Below are 18,886 nucleotides of genomic sequence, written 5' to 3'. Positions count from 1 at the left end.
GACAGGTGGTGCTGCTGCTGTAAATGTCTGAATACACAAAGGAATATTCCTTACCTTTGCCATTATTACTGAAACAATTGCCTCCTTATGTTAGAGTAGTTAACAAGCCTACTGGAAGGCGTTAGTTTTGATTACAGTGTGACATGACTGATCTATTGTGACAGCAGCTAAAACTAAATGTCCAATTAACCTTGAAAGTCAGTCTATGGCTCAGCAGTATTTACTTTTTTCCTGCGCAGAGCATTTCCACCTCTCTTACCCATTCTAATGTGATACAGTAGCTTCAGCTTTGTCAAACCTACTCCAGGCTAACCTGACTGATGTCAGCAAAATCACGTGTCATCTGTACTAGGACTGAGGCCTCCTTGTGCATTCTAGTTTGAGCAGGGATTATTGGTGTGTCCATGATCTTGAGGTTTGCCCTTGCTTTCATTTGAGTTCTTGCTAATTACAACAAGCCATCAGGCTTTAACTTGACTTGGTGAAATCTGCAGTCTTTGTCACAAGCAACACACTAGCTGGTTCTGTGGGTGATCCAAAGCGTGTCCTGTCTCCACACAGTGTGAAAGCAGTCCCATAACCAAGCCCCTGCCCCTTGGGATTAACTAGACTTCTCTTTGAACACATGCAGACTTCGGCCAGTATGCAAAATTAAAGATGACCCTGACAAGCAATCCTGGTGATGAGCTTGTATGGCAACTATCTGCAGTGCTTCCATCTCAAGGTCATAACAAATGCTGCCTTGTTAGGTGAGATCCTGACCCCCAAATATGTCCTCTGAGATAACAAAACCCTTGTCAAGGATTCACATCTAAAAGGGCACTCCTCTGTTTAAGGCAGAGTTTTTTAAAGGGAAAATGACACCACAGATTTTATTTAATAAATTACTACAGAGAATTGAGTAATGGGTCATATAACAGCCTTGGATAAATCTTTTCCTCCACTTGGAGTCATCCATAGATAAATATGTTATACACCCACTCTTTCCACTTTCACATAAAGTCAGAAGAAGGCTTTGCCAAGGGACAACCAAATTCAACACCATTCAATCACCATATGCTGAACATCAGCCTTTCAGAAATGACTGAAAGCAATTGAGCAATCAAGGCTGCCCAGCTTAAAATAACTGACAGAAGGTTTTGGCATAAGACATATCCTGAAGTGCCCCAGTTGTTTTTGTATATCAAAGGAGCATCTTGGCATGGCACCATGGTTGGAGTTTTCATCTTGTAGAGAGGGACATAGACAAGTGTCATGGGGAAAAGCATAACGTTACGGTCTGCAGTGGTGATTTACCTATCAACACTGCAAAATATTGACATTGTCATTTTTAAAACTTGGGGTAGAAATCTTTAGAATCAAGTACATCTTGCCAAGAGAGCATCCTCCTTTCTAGCTGCTTTTACACTTTTTTCTCAGGTTTGGACTATTTTGTCAAGAACAAGATCAGAAAAGCAAAGCCTATCAACTGCTTGCTAAATCACCTCTATCATTCAGTCTATTTTAATTCATATACAGGCACTGCACACCCAGACTTACACTTTGAAGAATATGTTCTCATATTCTGGGTGACAGAAAGATACTCCAGAGGTTGCACAAAGGAAAGATCCATGGAGCTCATTTCTCCTGTGGCTAAAGTATAAGATTCAATCATCAGTTTTAGATTCTTTTTTCATTAACTTTCTAAATTGTGTAGCACTGCATATTACTATTTTTCATCTAAACCTCCTAAGAAAAATATTATTTTTTGTTATGATCCTGCATGAATATGCCTAGATTGCCGTCGGCAACACCCTGCTTAAGCAATTTTGATATATTTGTTAACAATCTTGATGCCTCACTACTGCCTCTCTCAAAGTACTGTGGTACCCATGTTTCCTCTCACTGTCATTGGTAGTTCTGTTATTCAAAGTGATTTCTTTTGCTTTCTGCCTTTAACAGCCTGCCCCAAAGCTTGCATATATCTTCACTAAAGACACTTGTAACAGACAATGAGATCAGGTAACCACAAGTGGAAAGGCCAAATGTACCCTGCCATAAAAAGATCCTAGATGGTGCCATCTACTTCTGAAACATTATTCTCTTGAGTTTTGACATTCTCAAGAGTTCAGGAGGTCTTTACAGTCATGTCCAGCAATGGGACTGTTCCTTTCATCTTTTGCATAATCACTTATTGATAGATAAGAGATTAATACATTAATATTAGTGATCGGAGAACATGCAACAGTTCAGAACTGGACTTTCTCGAACTTCATGGCAAATTCTTCTGGTTTAAGAGTCATTTTGGCATCACGCAAACCTTGCTAAAATTAATGTCAATTCTATCATCTTCTGCACGACGATCATCTCTGTTCCCTACTGTCACACTATGGACTTCTGATACTGCAAAGGCTAGATCTTTAACCAGAGTCTAAGACAGCATCAGTGTAAACACAAGATTGGCCTTATTTATGAAGTTTCAAACCCAGAACACCTCTGAATCTGTAAGCCTATGTCTTGGACAATAAAAGACCTACACATGGAGCAGAAGAATCATTATTTTCTGTAACTATTGGTGCTGCTAACATTCTTTCAATCATCCAGATGTTACCCCATAATTGTTTATTGACTCCCATAATTTAGTCCTCCCAAGGCACACCTGCTCTATCATTACCTGAACTTCTTACATGTTTAGCTTGAAAATTGTATAAACCCCTGCACAGATAAGGAGTGGAAAAGATAAGGCAGGTTATTTTTCAGGAAGAATTTTTCTGACTGTTCCTTGCTGTAAGAAATACATGTTCTGTGCTCAAAAAAGGTAACACGCACAGCCAGTAAATCTGATTAAAATGGATAAAACAAACTAAAAAAATCAAGCTCTTTTCCCCCCAGTTTTCTGAATCATTCAAAAACTCCTCCTTTGCATTCCCCCATTTACCTGTGGAGGAATAATGATCTCACTTGGTATTTATTAGTTTCCCGTAATTATCACTGGTATGGTTTTGGCCCCTAAAGTTTTGCTTCTTTGCCATGACTGACTGACTTCTTTTTCCAAAGAAGCCAGTAATGAATAGTGAACGTAAAGTCAGTGCAAATTCATGAAGCCTGGGAATCACAAGCATGCATTTCCATTACTACCTGTCAATTATTTGAATATAACCAGTAAGTAAAGACTGTGCTCTCATGAGGTAGCACCAAATTACACTTCAGGTGTTGGTTCACAAATGTGATAGTGAATCTCTGTTCATTTGTTCATTATTCAGGCAGTTTTATTAAGTTCTGCTTGAGATAAGGAGGTTCAGTATCTTTTGATTTCTCCTTTCCAAAAGGGTGCATGCCATGTAAGGATTAAGGCTTCAGGTTATTGTACACACCCTTCTATGCACAGGTCTCAAGAGAAATAGGGAATGGCTATGCATTTCTTTCTGAAAATCTGTGGCCATAGGTTCAGCTTGCCAAGCCTAGGGTTGTGCCTCATGCCTTCTGTCCACATGGCTGCCTCATGAATCACCAAGCCAAGCAATTGCCTGAAATACCAGATGTGCTCAGAAAAGTCCTAAAGAGACTGTAGTCTGAAGAAACAGAGCTGAAGAGACTACCATGACACTTTATCTCAAGCACAAACAGCAGAAGTCACTGGTTCTGTAGTCAATATTGTCTAAATAGTAGACATCTCAGAACCCAATTACACCAATTAAGAGATTTGGAGACAGGAAAGATATTTTCCTTAGATTAAGTTAACAATAACAACTTGATTTCTTATTTTCTTTCGCCTTTCTCTGAAATGTGGGGTGTAGTCTGCTTCCTAGGGTGATGAGAACACTGCAAATTAATAAATTTCTTATAAAGGTGGGAATCATACACCCTTACAATGCTCTTCATTTCTCTTTCTCACTCCCTGTGATATGTAAAACATGGGATACACTTACATTGCATGCTAAATCCCAATTCAAAACCCAAGTACATACTTTATATTATAAATATTACCCATGATGTCCCTTTAGATAAGATCTATAAAACTTCCATGGAACTTATCTAAGTCTGGCAAGTCTTGGTCACTAGTTTGGATGAAGGGGATATGGGTGGCTGTTTTCTCCCACCTGAGACCCACTATGCAGAGAGGCAAACTAAGATCTGAATGTACAGCTCAGTACCATCTTGTATGTGTGCTTGACTTGGAATTCCTTGTATATATGTGTATGAATGTAAAGTGTGTGGAGGAGAGACTTCTCGCTTCTTTGCCATGACTTACTTCATGCTAAGTGACTTCAGATGTCAGATCCATCTTGCCCCTTCTGTAGAGTTATTTCTGCCACCTCATAAAGTCAGTTCAGAAGAACCATAGTTGGCACAGGCTACACATGCTAATCACTACAAGAAATATATTGTAGATATATAGTAAATCTAAGTCTTGTTTTATTTTTAAATGTATATATTTCCCCTGCCTTTGGCAAATACAACCCCCTGTGCATAACCAGCTTCAATTCTTCACAGTTTGTCAGATGCTAAAGTCAACAGTGTGGGAGACCCTGCTGGTGCCCTCACTTCCAAATCAGCTGCAAAAGTGAAAAATAGAGCTGACTTCAAACTTTATTTCATTTCACTTATTCAGGTGCAAGTCTTTCCTGCATCCTCTGAAATTATGCAGGACACCAAATGAGGAAATAGGAAGAGGAGGGGAGATAAGGTTTAATTGTGATGCTCAACTAACAATTAATTCTTGATTATAATTTTTTAGTTACACAGGAGACATTGCTACTTTAAGACAAAAAATAATACATTTGACAGCTCACTCCACTGCTTGCAGGAGGTTGCTTAGCAACCCCGGGATGTGGGAGAGGGGAGGTTGCTGGAGCCAGGTGCAGAAAGAAGAGTGGGTCTGGCACTTCTCTGGATTCTGAGCAAGCCCAGCCACCACTGATGACAGGAATCCAACTGCATTACATATCTTGCTGCCCGTGGGGGATCCACACTACTGTATGTGGTCAATATGAGACCTACCTGTGATGAAGATATACAGCTCCTTTAAAGATCCTGTAGGACAATTTGTCCTTCTAGATACTGTAATTGTGAACCTCTAATGGGAAAGTGCCTTGAATGGTAGAAGCAATGAGGTTTAATTCCTAGCTTAAAGGTTTAAAAGACTTCCTCCTTAAGAGGAAAAGAGAAAGTCCAGTGAAGGCAGCTGCTTCCCTGAGAGTGGGGGAAGAGCTTTGAAGGAGTGGAATGCCACATTTTGCTTAAAGTTAATAGGGTAAATTGAGCCTATTTGAGATGTTGTGTGAGGAAGCCAAAAAAACTCGTATGACCTACTACAGACCCAAATTTCCCCCCAAAGGTGGGGATGGAATGCTGGGGACACCTTGTGTGGTTCAGGTCAATGGCATCTTAAATGGGAACAGAGCTTGACCAGCTAGCTGGAATCTCTTCTTTCTTTGAATTCATTGATCCTCCTCCAGAAACTTCTGCAGTCCATGCCAAAGTCACCTGGCCCCTCCCAATTAGTGATGCATTAGGCTGAATTGCCTATATTTGCCACAACCAACCATTCATCTATGCCAAAAATAGTACTTTGTCCCGGAGAAAGGAGAAGGTCTTGGTCCCTGCAAACTGAAGCGAATCTGAGGCCCAGTCAAAAGAAGAATAACATCTGTTTTCTCCATAGGCTTTGTTACCTGGTTTCATGATCTTCCAGATGTGTCAGTTAGGTCAACCTAGTGTGCATGTGGCTGTTGGTACACAGCAGCATGGAATAAAAGAGCTGCTGTAATCCAGCCTGGATTACTCTGCAGTGTGAGGAGCTGAGCATGCACACATGATCGGATACTGTGCTTCGGGTAAAGGGGGAAATTCAGCTTCCAGCTGGGGATCAGTGGCTTTCTAAAACACACTGACATGACCATGTCCTAAACTAGAGATGCACAGCACTTCTGTCATATTTATCACTTCTCCCTCCCCCCTTGTAAAAACAAACTGTTTTTCAGTCTGATTCCTGTTTCCCTTCACCAAGTCTTGACTTTCTACTGGGTGCCATAAACCATTGAAATGACTCTCAGGTACTGCAGTGCATGAAGGATGGGTTCCACCATGCTACTGCTCAAAGAACAATGCATCACCTGTCTTAGCTAAAATAAACTAGATTATAACTTAGATATCTGTCTCCTCAGCATGTATCTCTAGTGATGCTGACAGCACTGCTTCACACATAGGAGATAATGTCTACTCACCTTTAGCAACACTCTTTTGTCCTTGACCTTTTGGAATCATATATCACCCTCTGCATGCCAAAATTTCAGGTAAACAGGGTGAGTCTTGTGCTTCCAAGACTTTCCATCCACAGGAGTGGTGGGTACAGGAGAAGCTGATGGGCAGATGCCCACGACAGAGTAAGGTACTAAACCACAGATACTGTCAAAGCATCAATCAGCCCATGCACGAAGTGGACGCTCACCTTATGTTAGCAAGGCAGATTCTATTTTCTGAATGCTTCAACAGCCCTAAGGGGCTGACAGCCAAGTATAGTGACTTAGAGGAGAAAGCCAAAGACAGCAGGGTGATGACCAAAAGGGTGTATAGCTGCCATACTCTGCAGGAGAATATCAGAGTGACCTAACTTCTTGCTATAAACATTACCAAGTTCCTGTTTAAATGCTACATGTTTTGGGGCCTTCATGTTCTGGATGGGCTACCCAAAAGCTAATGCATATGAATAATAATTGCCATAATATTAATGAACTTATTATGATTAACCCTGGTGGACAGCCTGAAGAGAACCATATTAGATTAATCTGTTACTGTGTTTGGTATAATAACCCTTAACTTAAAAAAAGCAGGTAGCCATCCATCTAGACTGTCTGGGAACAGCAAAACTGCTCACATCTCCCTGTCAAAGCCCTCGAAAGCCACACTGGCTGCTACGAGTGCCAGGGGAAGTACTGAGGTCTGTGGGGTGGCAGCTTCTGCTGAGAGACGCAGAGGTGGCCCATTCCAAAAACAGAAGTTGCATCCCCTGATTGCCTCTACCTTTCTGGCAGGAGCAGCAAATATTAATTAATAAATTAAGCATGATTTTCTATGACTCTGTCATTAGCTATCTACAGTAATTCTTACATTTTATTTCCATTTCCTGTAGCAGTCTGGGCCCAGCCTCTTAAGTTTGTTGGCAGCATAATTTAATGTTGTCTCCACTACTGAGAAGCTTTTAACTGGTTCATCCCTTGTGCAGAACTGCATCTTCCACAATCTAATTGATATAGGTTCGAAGTTTATCTTCTGTGGAGCAAAATATGAAGTCAGAGGGAGATTGTGTGACTTGCCCTAGATGGTACAATCAGTAGGATCATGAATAGCCCTGATTACCTTTCTTCTGGCCTTCTTTACTATAAAGACTGAAAAGAACTCAGCAGCATCTTTTGTTGTGTCTGTAGTTCAACTTCACAAAATCAAATTACTCCAAAACAATTTTTCTTTTCTTTTTTTCTTTTTTAATAAATTTTGTCACCGATCATTTAACATCATAGAGCTGATCTCTAATACAGCCTAACTAGTCTACCCTAATAACGTCCAGCTTCGGCTCCTTCTAGGAAATGCTGGTGATCATGGGACCTGCAAAGCTTCTCCTGGCTCTAACGGATTTCTCATACTTAAAGATTTACAAAACTACTGCAGAAGTTACTCTTGTTTTTCATGTGCTTTTTAGAGCCTATTCCCAACATCCTGCTGCATAAACTTCTCTTTCTACAATTGCCTAAGACCATTTGCAATGTCCCTGTTACCCCAGAGTGGTCACTCTTATCAGCTATTGAAGGTGTTCCTTCCCACTTTTTCCAAATCCACCCTCTTCCTACATGTTTTCATCATGCAGTATCCCCAGCTGGTTCTCATACAAGGAAAACCTATTTGTAGTAATTAGATATAATCACTTACACCTGCTCAGCAATGCACTGCATTTTTATCTGCCATAAATGACATTTTCTCCAAAGACTGCATTTTAAATGAAAAAAGAATCTCAGATATTTTCCTCTCCTTGCCCTCTTCCCATTCCCTTCCAATTCCACTTACTGTTTGTGGCCTTTTAACAGTCACACAGTAGTTATTTTTTAGTATTAAATCCAGGAGAGTGCTGAGCTGACAGGTCATCAGCTTTGTATGAGCACAAGTACGTTAAACTGAGTTTAATGGTGAGTATGGGTGGCACCTACGATGGCAGTAGGCATGGCACAATTTCAGCCTTTGAACTGCACACTATACATAGCTGTATTATTTCGCACTAACAGAAAGCAGAACGATTTGTGGCTGGGCAAACAGGATTACTCTCCTGCATGGATAGCATATACTTCCTCAGCACTAGATTCTTTTTCTTGAGTGTCAGAGGAGTAGAAGTTGAAGGATATTTAAGCAAGAAGTAAAACACCTGAAGTTGCAGGTAGCAAAAAATTTAAAATCAAATAATAATAAACTGAGTTTCCCAAATAAGCCAGGTAGAATTAGAACATACAGAGCCCATTAAATGTTTACATAAATTTAATAACCACTAAATCTTTCACTGCGTGTCATCAGTTTCCATTAAATCCAGTAGCAGCTTCCAGAAGAATGATGCTCACGTGCAACCTTTTAAAACAGTCACTGAACTCATAAACTTTAATGCATTTTTCCCCACAACAACCACTACTAAGTTAAGAAGTACTTTTATCCCCATTTACTAGATGAGGAACTTCACAGAGCAATTCCTTCATTTGCCTAAGATCATATAAGTATCAGGATGCCCAGACAGAAACAAAACTTGGTTTCTCATATCCCAGTCTCCTAACATAACCACTGGATTAGCCAGTGGTTGTTATGAACATCTTTTCAGCCTTTTTAAACAAGCAAGACAGTATCTCTGCAGCAGGTCTCCACTGGACTGTATACAGTAAAACCTTCATACCAACAGTCTATATCTCCTTCTCTTTTCCCTGTAATCTGTTACAGCTCCTCCTGAGCCAGGAGAACAGGCATGGAAAAAGTTCAGGCCTAGGCAGAAATTGAATGTATTTCTGTCCCCGACTTTGCATTTCCCACTGTCTCTGCATCATGAGACTGCTTCTGGGGTCAGATATGGCATGACTTTGTGTCCAGGTTGTCGAAAACAACATAAAATGACTAATCCTTCAGGGATTTTTCTCCTAGCCTCTCTCCAGTCTGACAGATTCCCTATGTGCCATGTCCATACAAACTCACATTACAGCTTTGTTATCCATTTAAAAAATACTAAACTTGAAAACCTCCTTTCTGGGGTAACAAGGAGTTTCTTTGTGCAGGGGGGGCATCAAATCCTTTACTGAGGTACAAGTATATTATAGCCACAATGTATCCCATATCTATTTAAAAAAACAAAAAAACAAAAAAAACAAAAACAAAAAACCCCACAAAACCACAACATTGGTTCTTATTAAAAATAACAGAAAGATATCAGGTTTGTCTCATTTCAATTTACTATTGAAAAACACATACTGCCCTTTGTCCCCATTTCCACTAATATATGTCTCTTTCTATTTCTTCTTTCAAGGTTTGATCCATCTATTTTGTATACTATTATATACCAATCAGCACACAATCTACTGAGTAATCTGCTCCAGGAAATGACAACCCAGAGATCTCAGCAGCAGAGCAAGTGCCAGGAGATGCCTTTTGGAGAGGATATAAGGCTATTCCAGGCTACAGCAGAAGGCCACCTTTTTGATAAAGCTGGTAATGATTTTCTTTCAAAGCCAGGCCAGCAAGACCTACAGAAAGACCAGATTTTTTCAGAGTGTTTAAAGGATCTGATTTTCTGATATTAATCATAATAACTGCGAACTTCTGTAGGGCCCGTTCCATGATCCTGGTAGAGTGCAGGAAGTTATTATTGACTCTGGTGGGAAATAATAAGCCTCTTTTAGTCCATCTGAGAAATTTACTCATAAATACCTTTTTCTACCCTCTTTTTTTGTATTACTTAAATAGATTTGGTGTTTCCCCACAGAGGGGATCGGTGCTACAGAGACAAAGTACATGCCGTAAACATTCACTACATAAAACCAATGACAACTCTGTAATATAATCAGCAATAAGGTCCTTAATTATTGTTACTGAACCTTGCAGCCATAATAGGTTTTCTATTATTTTCTTCATTCCCTTCAATAGTTTCAACATTTTCCTTTGGTATTTCTTTTCTGTGTAGTATCCAACAACAAATAATTACAAAACTCTTCTTCTGGCTGTCAGAAAAATAAAATAAAATTAATCCTGAGATACTATACCCAGAAACAGAGAAATATAAGGAGCCTACAAATTCATTCTCAAACATTAGGTTCCCTTAGCACAACCCTGACTCAGAAATAGAAGTCAAATTACTGAGGGGTGTTTGTGAGTGTTGAATTTGGTTTTATTTTGCTTGAATTTGTTTATGTTACTTTTGGGCTCTTTCACTTAATGCCTCTGGGAGCTGAACTGGCATACTGTATATTTAAAAGAAATGCAATAAAAACAATTTAGCACCTTTTCCCTGTGTCTGCATTTGTTATTTCCTACTCATAAGAGAGAATAAATTGTTAATTTATACATTATATATTTATATATTTATATTTATATGCATATATACATATTTTATTATTTTTTTTTCTTAAACTAACAAAGGCAGGAAGCTAGAAGCAAAAACTTTGTCTCTAACAGGAGGAATAATTTTCTCAGGAATAGTATTCACAGAAATAATTTCTGGATGCTACTATATTCAAAAGACAACAACTATTTCCTATGCAATTTCTCTTTTTCCAGTACCATCACACACTCCAGTCTGCAATATTGTGAGGTTTACAGAAATCAAAGTTGAGAGTTAGTGAGTGGAGAAGGAACTCACAGATTCTGTGTTAAAAATCAAACCATAACTTATCTGTACATATTAGTGATTTGCATATTTAGTAGATCTAATGTCAGTGAAAGGTCCTCTCCTTCTTTCTCATAAGGGCTGAACAATCATATGACACATTATAATATTTCACTGTCAGGCCAGAACTTGCTTTACTTCTATAAAAACAACACACGAACACGATCAAAACTAGCTGTACAGTATACAGCAGTGGATCCTTGGCACAGACTTTTAAAATGAGCTGCACAGTGTGCAAAACAATTAGGAAAGGTGGGTCTCCTAGTGGGTTGGTCTTGTGGTTGCATTCTCTGTTATCTAGCAGTGAGGTCCAGATGAAGCTTTCTCTGTGGATGGGACTCTCACAGCTCTCTCCTACATGTATTTTCTGGTTTCTAGTAAAATGCAAAATCATATGTCAGCACCTCCTCAGCTGAGGACACTTTCTGAGCTATCAGGCTTCATAAGACTTGTAGTAGTTTCATCTCTGAGACTTCTATTATTTGACCTTTTGTCTCATCTCATTGTCATTGATGAATTAATTAAAAAAAAAATATTAGAGAGGATGGTCAAGTAGATGGACAATTCATTTCTAAAGAGTGGATACATAAACCCTGTTTCATTAGGCAACCAATAAAAAAATCCATTTTGGTTCACTGAAACAAAATTCATAGATTTATTCTTCTTACTAGAAGACCTTAATTCACAACCCTGCTATTGTTATCTGTTGAGTACGGCAGCTAAGAGCAGTTTATCATAGGTAGGCATTACATAAAACTGATTTCGAAAAGCAAGCAGACATATAATCTGGACGTGTGCTGCATTGAACAACTCTGAATCAGTATGTCATATGATAAATTACATATGAGTATTTTCACAGTTGTGTATAAACAGAGAAAGTTATGGTAGTCCTTTATTTGAGATCTGAAAGGACAGGACAGTTAGTGCAAGTAGAGAAAGAAAGGGAAAATATTACGGCATAAATCACAGAATAATTTAGGTTGGAAAGGACCTCTGGAGGTCTGTAACCCAGTCTTCTGTTCAAAGCAGAAGTAACTACAAAGTTAGATACAGGTGCCCATGACCTTGTCCAGTCCAGTTTTGCAACTGTCAAAAGACAAAGAATACAGTGTCTCTAGGCAGTCTGATAAACGGGGCAAAACTGACAGATCCTGTGTACCTATTTCCTGATGAAGCCCAAGTTTTCTTATCTGGTATGCAGGGTCTTTATGTTCTTATTTGCTTTCCTCACTTTCATCACAATCTGAAACTCCACTCACTGTGCACCTAAGGCTTCCCTGGACATCACATCCCAGACTCATTCAGCCTTATTCACAAGTAAAAGGAATAACATGTATAAAAATATTATGCGTGACTCCTTCCTTTTGAAAGTGCCCATTTTGCAATTCATGCAGGATGCTTTTCTTCCTCCTGGTAGGTTATTCTGTCTCTTGAAAACCTGAGTAGTCTTTTTAGCTGACATGGAAACCATCGGGTTATTGTACTTCGATAATGGATATTTTCTTTATCATGGAAAGAGTCAAGGATGGTGCAAGCTTGTCTAAAATATTGGGGAAAGAACAGTTCAAAATATAGCTCAAAGAGGGAATATCAGTAAATAATAGACCCAGTTGCCCCTTAATGAGCCATATCCTCTCTTTCGATTGGGTAGAGGGCTGGATCAGACAGTCCAGGTGTATGGGGCAATTCACATCACTTAGAACTTTCTTTAAATTATGTATCATGCATGTTATTAGGTCTCCATGAACCAGCAAGAAGTACTTTTCATTATAATGAGGAACTTAACTGCATACAAAATATTTAAATACCATTTCTGGCTTTTCTGTTAGCTCCTGGCATGAAGCCAGGGAATCACTGCGTCTCTGTGTCTCAGTAAATAGGGATATGGGGACTTGGTGTCTCAAACTAGGACAGAAGATGTATGTTATGGGTTAGTAAAATACCCACTGGGCTGGGAAATGCTCTTGCCTGTTTATAGTGGTAATGATTTCACACGAGGCAATTAATGTTTAATGGTTTGCTATCCCTAGTAATGTCTGCAACACCATATTGATTGTTTCTATTTCAGACAATAGAAACAGATAGCTAAGGCCAATCCATTTGAGCTCAAAGCAAATCAGCTGCTTAGCTCCACTATTCTGAACCCTTAGTACTGACAGTCAAACTTATTCAAACTATCAGCTAAGATCACCATACCATGATAGTTACTGTACAACCCTTTACTCAGCAAGTGTGTATTTTAAACAGAATGTACAGATCTCTTTTAAATTCTATGAACTTCAGGTCACAAGATTGGTCTGGAAGACAGAAGTATTATATTTATACAGCAAAGCCAGAGGCTGAAGAAACCAAACCAACCTGTATAAAAGCATATGAATTTGTTAGAGGTGACCCTATGCATATGGGTATTCTAAAGTGTGCATTTCTTCTTCAAGAAGAATCTTATGGTATTTGTTAAATTACTGAGAGCTATTTCATTGTATTTTCTGAAGAAGGAGGAGTCTGTTCCTCCATAGCTGAGAAAAAAACCTAAATGGGGAACAGTGAATCTGTGAATGGGCTGTAATGAAACATTCAGTGACCTAGTTTTGCTGGTTAATTTATTTTGTGATGAAAACTTCCTTAATATACTAAATTGTTTAGAACATGCAGTGTCCAGCTGGTTAGGAGAGCAGCGCGCCAAAACTCTAAGAGCATGTATTCATCCTGCCTATTGTGCGTTGCTGAATGTACTTTTCTGTACCTGGTTATGTCATTCTAGCACTGCATTCCCAACACAGCGTTTTAGTTCACCCAAGTGGTGATATTGTTATGTTTATCTCATGAGAATAATGTCCAAAAAACTAGTTAAATACCTTTGGTGTTCCTCCACATGATGAGTGAGACACTGAGAAAGTAAGTGGTAGGAAAGAAGTTTGCTTTTCTCCCTCATTTCTTATAATCTCAAAAGTCTACATGCAATCAAGTACGTAATAATGTATGACTTGCAATATACGAACCTACAGATCTTCCAGAAATGATACATAAATAAATAAAATAAAGCAGTGAAGGTGTGGTGTGAGAAGTGATGAGAAAATGAAGAAAGAAAGGGAAATCACTTAGAGTCTCCTGAGGGCTACTTCCATAAAAAATGAAAATGTAACTTTTGCTGTAAGATACGATAAAGGCTTGAGAAATCAGAGTGCAAAATCAAGCACCTCAGAGTAAGAACTGTGGGAGTCAGGGTTATGGTGCTGATCTTACACCAGTCTGCTTCTAGGGGAACTGTAACTCCTCTTTTATCACCTCTTAGTCACATACTAAAACTGAAGACACTCTCCCTTTGTTTGGGGCAACACAGAGGAATTATTATCTGCATGTTCTTGTGAAAAAATAAAGCCATTTGAAGTGCAGGGTATATTGCATTTCATCGTGTTTTAAAAAACCTTCCAAATGAAGATATTGCTTAATAGACTGAATGATGGGTACAGGGGTGGCAAAGCTAACAGTGTGGTAATCTGGCATATCACATCTAACAAATTGAAGACAGTATCTAGATGACATTTCTGTGTGATGGATTCCTAAGAATTGGTTTCAATCCTCTACCTAGTAAAACATTCCAGATGTTCTAGCATCTCTGCTTTTAAAAAAAGTTAGTAAAATTGTGAAGACAGTGTAGGAAATAATTTTAGAGATGAATGAGAAATCTTGTGGGCAGATAGTCAATGGGAACAATCTATTTAATTTGTGAAATGTATGATGGAGAGGTATCTTGTTTACAGTAAGTGAACAATTTTGTGAGAAAAAATTAGCCAATAATAAAAAGTTCTGGTGGAGAACAACTAATAGCTTAAAACACATTCACTGAGAGAATGAAGGTCTAAATGTTTTTTACCACCACTGATGGTGGTAAAATACTGGCATAACTATAAAAGAACCAGGAGGTTTTTCATTTTTAGATGACTTCAGCAGTGTGGTTGCTGCTCTCAAAGGCTGGCTTTCACAGCCTCGCACAAGTTCTGGTAGCATGGGTGAAACGTGTTAAGACTGCTGTGGACATACTAGATAAACTAATGGTCCTTCCTGGCTTCAGAGTCTATCAACCTATTAATTAGCAGCTAATTAGCAGCTGGTAGTGATAATAGGCTATTATCTTGCAGCAAATCAGCCGTACAAGAACAAGTAATACACACATTGGCACATGATATAACTGAGGAATACTCATTTTAACAACCTTACTTCTGCTACTTCTGCTATTTATAATTAAGTGACATAGTCATCTGAGATGTACAGATGAATAAATAGATTTAGTCACATAGTAGAGCTAGCCTAACCTTAGAGGATCTCCCTCACTACTGTTTTGTCCTCAAGTTATAACACAGACATGAAGGAAAAAAGCCACACATAGTCTTTCCATTAGAAAGCTTTTGGGTTCTTTTTTGAATGAGAAACGCAAAGTCCATTTCAGTGCTTTAAAATTAATAATATTCAGAAGAGGAAATAGATCATGCAAAATCTACATTTAAGCAAACATTTTAATGTTTGTTAGCAAAAGCACTTTTTTGGTTTTCTCAAAATTCTTTGGGGGAAACCACCATATTGTTCACCCACGTCTGATAACACTTCCTGTTTGCTTTCCTTAATTAAAGTTAGCTTCTGGATAGACCCTGTCAATTGTCATTTTGGAAATCTAGGAACAGAGCCAGGAAAAGAAAACTTATTTTAGGTTACTCTGGAAGTCTACCTGATATACTCTTTACTTTGTCAAAATGAAGATAGAAGCTTCCCAAAAAAGTCACCCTAAAACCCCATGCTAGGTCGTGCTCTGGACAATGAAACAGATTAATATCCTTGCGAGAGTAGCCTTTGTGAATGTTTACATTAACTGTCACTTTCCTCCTCTATAGAAAGCGACACTAATGCTTTCCTCACTATCAGGAGTAACTCTTCACTCATCAACAGACTTTAAGGCAGATGTCCTCCAAAAGCATCAAACTAAATCCCAGTGCTAGGGTACATTCATTAGCCTACAGGCTTTTTTTTTTTTTTTTTTTTTTTTTTATTCTGCATTTGTGGTCTAAATATTCCTACCACAAAAGCTGGGATTGTACACACAGTAACTCTGCATTTTGTGTGTGGACCAAGCCAGACAGATTGATGCAGCTTCTTCATCTATTCTTCCATACCCTAACCTTTTTCTGTATGAAAGGGAAAGAAACAATGAAGAGAGATAAGAAACAAGTAATTTGTGCTGGGTCTTGGCCCTATTGCTTTCTTATAGATACCACAGATAATATACCTCTGCAATCCTGTTAGTATAGAAGGGATGACCAAAAAAAAAAAAAACAAACCACAACACCCCCCCAAAAATCCATTACAGAGGCCACAGAGAGACTAACAAAGGGATTAAAACACAATAGGAAAATTCCTGAGCAAAAGGAGGGTTGCTTCAGGTCATACAAGGTCTCTGACCTAGAGCAATAGTAAAGTAGTGACAAGCTAGAACAACTCTTTGGTGGGAAGTGCTCCTGATCTCTAATATTAGTTACCTGGAATATGTGATATACCTGGAGTTCTATTGTTTTGTCCCATGTAGTTTTAAATACTTCAGACAATACAAAAGAATCAGCAAAGAGTTATTCTTCATTGAATGAATATTCTGCACCATTAATGTGCTTTTTCTCATAATATTTTGTCTCTCCTCTCACTTCAAACTCGTAAATTCAAGGAGGCTCCATTATTTCTGTGGTTAGACAAAACCAGTTTAGACATTCTGGTAATTTCTTGGCGGCTTGTACAGTTTCCTCAACCCCTTCCAGGTACATTAGACAGTAAAGAGAGTAGGTAGTTGCTTTAGTTGTGTGATGTCAGGTTTTTTACTGGATTTGTCCAATAGACATATCCATAATGAAGACTTTGATTTCTTCTTGTCTGTAAAGAAAAAAAAATCCACATTCTGCTCAGATGTGGGAGTAAGATTCTAATAAATGCTCTGGGTAATCCTGTCTGTCTCTCTATTAAGTCTCTTACCATGACTGATGTTTTGCATTGTATTATTAGAGAGTAAAGGTGAGGTGAGGGAGGGAAAAAAGTGGAGATAGAATGAGGTGGTTTATTTCTCTTAGGTAAGGACTGAAAAAAGGAAAAGAGAGTATTTCAAAAACAAATGAGAGGAAAGAAATGAAGAGACAGATTCAAAAGTAAACATGAAGTGTCAGGAAAGAAGCAAAAATATTATTATTGCATGTCAATTTTTAGTATATGTAGATACTGTTATCAGTATGATTTAAAGAAGATGAAAGCCAGATTTCTAACTTTGGCTAAGAAAGATTGTCTTGCCCTGTTTTTAATACCAAAAGAGTTCAGTTTCAATGGTGCTGAAAAATAGTGTGAGGGGAATATAAAGAATGATATTCTGAAAAAAAACAACACACATTACAGTCTCACAAAATTAGTTGCTGCACAGCTGAAAATATTAGGCTAGAATATCCAGTAGATAGACTGGAGAGATAACAAATTTGTGAACACTATTACTGCAGGGTGAAAATGTCAGAGCCTATTGTACTAAAATAAAAACTCCATTGGTTATGGCAAATAATCACCAATTGAATCAGAAATATTCTGTCTATTATACTACTGTATAAACATCACATTCATTCCATCATTCGAATGTATAATCACTGCCCTTGTTTACATAGCTAGTGTTGGGCAGAATGTGATTTTTTTTTTGCCAAAATATAAAGCACTACAGGCTTATTAAATCCTAGCTATAAACTCTTTCTTGAGGAATAAAAACAAGCTGCTTTGAAAGGCTGAAATGGCTGTTGGCTCACCCAAAGTGATTTGTAGTGAACGAGGGAACATGCACAGAATGTGGTATTGCACAGAGAGCAGCACCTGCTTCCACAGCTGAGCCAAGGTTGGGTGGATGGGAGCAGTAGATCACACCATAGTGAGGACTAGGCAGGACCAGGCAGACTCTCCTTCATCCTCAGAAAATTTCAGGGTAGATTCAGTGATGAGCTTTACCCAAGCAACCGCCTTGCTACCTGTTCATGAGTCACTATTTCCCTGAAAGTCCGAACAGAAATTTCTATTTGTACAAGACTTCTTTCAGCCTAGCAAATGACTATATATTGTTACAGCAGTGGCTGGGAGCTGAGTTGTCTGTTATTTCAAACCAGGCAACATAAACTTACACGATGAGAGAGAAGGCTCGTGCTATTTCTGCTTCTTCCCCACTAGCCAAGAGAGCATATGGTTTGGGTGGCATGACAGGAAATAGAGCATTTTCTGGCTTTCAATTATATTATGATTTCACCTAGCTCTGAATCACTCCTCTTTTTGTAATGCAAAGGGTAGGAAAGGAAACAGAGAAGTGCCATTCCCAAGGTCAAACCATAAATCCATGGCAGACTTTGGAATAGCAAGTAGCCTCCAGCCTGTTGGTTTGTGTTCACAAAACAAGACTCTGCAGGACATTTTTTTTTCATCATGAGCTTCCTAGAAGATTATTTTTCCTACCCATGCAGTGTTGTATATCATAGTGAAGAGACCTGTGGTTACTGTCAATTTTGTTAAACATCAACAGCTATCTAAGCACACATGGATTATCATGATTCAGTAATCCTTGTCAGGAGTGTGGTGGATTCTATGTCTCTGGGATTGAGCTACAAACATGCTCTTTTCCCCCCACTTGGTGTTCTTTCTGTAGATTTTGCAATTAAAAACTTGAAATATAGAGCATGGAAAAGGAGACCATTTATCCAATTATCTTACATTCTAAAGTCTCATCATTATGTACAACATAAACAGAAACTGTTAATATAATTTAATATTCAATTGGTTTGGCCTTAAGAATATCACATATTTCCTTTGATCATAGAGAGCTATGCACTTCTCACATGAACACTTGCATTAAAATAAATCACATAGTGCTATGTGAAAGCTTTATAAAATACAGATCATCACATCAAGGGGCTTTGGCAAAGCCGTGTTTCCTTGTGATTACTGCTGGAGCATGGG

The sequence above is a fragment of the Athene noctua genome, chromosome 5, assembly GCF_965140245.1.
Source record: "Athene noctua chromosome 5, bAthNoc1.hap1.1, whole genome shotgun sequence".
Lineage (NCBI taxonomy): Eukaryota > Metazoa > Chordata > Aves > Strigiformes > Strigidae > Athene > Athene noctua.
This window is presented reverse-complemented; position numbering follows the sequence as displayed.